The sequence below is a fragment of the Triticum dicoccoides genome, chromosome 2A (genome assembly GCF_002162155.2).
Source record: "Triticum dicoccoides isolate Atlit2015 ecotype Zavitan chromosome 2A, WEW_v2.0, whole genome shotgun sequence".
Lineage (NCBI taxonomy): Eukaryota > Viridiplantae > Streptophyta > Magnoliopsida > Poales > Poaceae > Triticum > Triticum dicoccoides.
In genome coordinates, this window is record NC_041382.1 from 765536547 (window position 1) to 765539067 (window position 2521).

Below are 2521 nucleotides of genomic sequence, written 5' to 3' on the forward strand. Positions count from 1 at the left end.
ATGGCGGCCGAGGAAGGCGAGAAGAAGATGATCACGCTCAAGAGCTCGGACGGCGAGGACCATCCGCCACATGATCGAGGACGACTGCACCGACAACGGCATCCCGCTCCCCAACGTCGACTCCAAGATCCTCTCCAAGGTCATCGAGTACTGCAAGAAGCACGTCCAGGTCGACGCCAGCTCCTCCACCTCTACTGCAACCGCCGCCCCCGCCGAGGACCTCAAGAGCTTTGACGCCGAGTTCGTCAAGGTCGACCAGGCCACCCTCTTCGACCTCATCCTCGCCGCAAACTTCCTCAACATCAAGGGATTGCTCGACCTTACTTGCTAGACCGTTGCCGACATGATAAGGGAAAGACTCCGGAGGAGATCCGTAAGACTTTCAACATCAATAATGACTTCACACCCGAGGAGGAGGCGGAGATCCGCAGGGAGAACCAGTGGGCTTTTGAGTAAGACAAGACAAGCATCTCGCTAGGCACTGTTTCGTTGAATTACTCCTTAATTAGTATTCTTCTTTTTTTAGACTTCATATTATACAAGAAGAAACCTATCGATTACTTCTGAAACTGAATTGTTATTTGTCAACTGGATGTTTTGATTGTCATCTGTAAAGTTAATTTATGTGTGTGATTTGAGATTTTTTTTGGCTATCTTGAAATAGCCTTATTGTTTCCAATCTTATATCTACATATTTGCGAAAGATCTGTCGAAATCTTGATCTACATTTGGCTTCAGGTCGAATTTAGTGACTGGCCGTTGGATCGTTGTCACGAATCTCAGCGTGCAGCAGCAGCATTTGTCTGTCGTGCGGAGCGGGCGTGCGTTTTAGTTGTTTCTTTTTCGGGTTAAGGGTCTCCACTCTCCACCGCGTGTCACTTCGTCGTTCTTGCTAGCTAGGGACATAATCCTGCCCTGGAATACATGCTACCGATTTCCCGCAACATCTATGCTCAAAATTACATTTTGAAGCAAACGCACGACAATAACAATTTTTATTCGTATGTACGTACCTTTGGTATGTCACAGCACTAAATCACATCAGAATGAACAGAATAAGATGGCCAGTCCACATTCAGCATCATCTTGTTAGTACCGCGATGTCGTAGCCGCCGCCGCCGACCAATGGTTTCCCCTGGACAGAGCTCCCAGTCCAACTCCCACCACGCTAATCGCCAGTTCCCATGGAGAGGAACTCGCCGTAGATCGAACAGCCGGTGGAATGGGCAGCAAGCATCAGGTGGCCGTCTTCAGATTTGGACATGGGAAAGAACAGGGTATCCCCCCACGCCGCAACCACCTCCTCTATGCCCTCACTGCCCACTTAGCCAAGGTCCATAGCCAGCCGCCCGGCGGGCGCCTCCCGCCGCAGGAAGGACGCCTCCCTCACCGTCGAGGCCGCCGCCTTGGAGCCCAACCCTTCATCACCAGTAGGAGTGAATCGGGTAGATCCTCGCCGCCCCCTTCACCAGCGGCTGTGCGGCGAGCCGGTGGCCCCCTCTGGAGGCGACGAGGGAGATGGGGAGGAGGGAAAGGGCCGGCGGCAGCTAGGGCTGCATTATCTATATGTAACATGTTAAATTAATACATGTCTAAGATCAGAAAACTGGCAATACACTGAGATGGAGGTCACACCAAAACACATGTAGTAGAAATCTTCTTTTGTAATACATATATACACAATGAGATAAAGGTTGTTTGAACAAGAGTAAGAAGAGCATCGTTACCTTGCACTCATAGTTTCTAAACAACTGATAAATTCTTCTTGTGTCCGATCAAATCACCACTAGGGTTCAACAGATAGAATGCATCGAAAGAGTCAATATATAACAGCGTGGATTGATTTGGCCCGGCTGGACAATATATAACATCGAAAGGATCAAATTCACCAAACGAGTTCATCCCGTGCGCCTCTTAATTAGTTGTCATAGCCCTACGAGTTCATCTCCGTGGATTGATTTGGCCCGGCTGGACAGTTTACTGGGATTCAGTTCTGGTTTGATGTGAAGACAGTTTAGCTTGATGGAAGCAACAAAATTGCAGTTGGAAGTCAAGTCAATCAAGGAGTACATACATGAATACGTTCCATGCCAACTACGTAAAATATAGTGTTTCTTTGTGCATAGTTCTGTAACATGGCAAATTTTGACTGCCAAAGTTAAATATAGAGTTTGCCGGTTATAAGGGACCAATCCAAACTCGTATATACCCCAAGTTAAGAGCCATGAGCATTACCAGAGAGAAAAGGAACAGCGGCAGTTCATAGTTTTTTTTTTTGAAAACTACTTGGCGCACTTTATTAAACTCATATCAAAGTTACATCATCCACAATGTCCGAAAGTAAAAAGCTGGGGGGATCACCATCCCAAACAAAAGTAGAATTTAAATTGCAACTATGTCTAGCAAGATTGTGCGCCAATCTATTAGCCTCCCTAGGGCAATGAGTGAAGGATACCGCACCAATACGATATGCTTTTTGAAAACAATCAGCCAAAATAGCAGTATAGGGGCTCCAAATCTC

The 2521-nt window shown here is 47.2% G+C and overlaps 1 pseudogene; it reads left to right on the forward strand.

The window, feature by feature from the left end:
• On the forward strand, positions 1-456 carry LOC119352381 (annotated as a pseudogene).
• Positions 457-2521: the final 2065 nt, after the last annotated feature.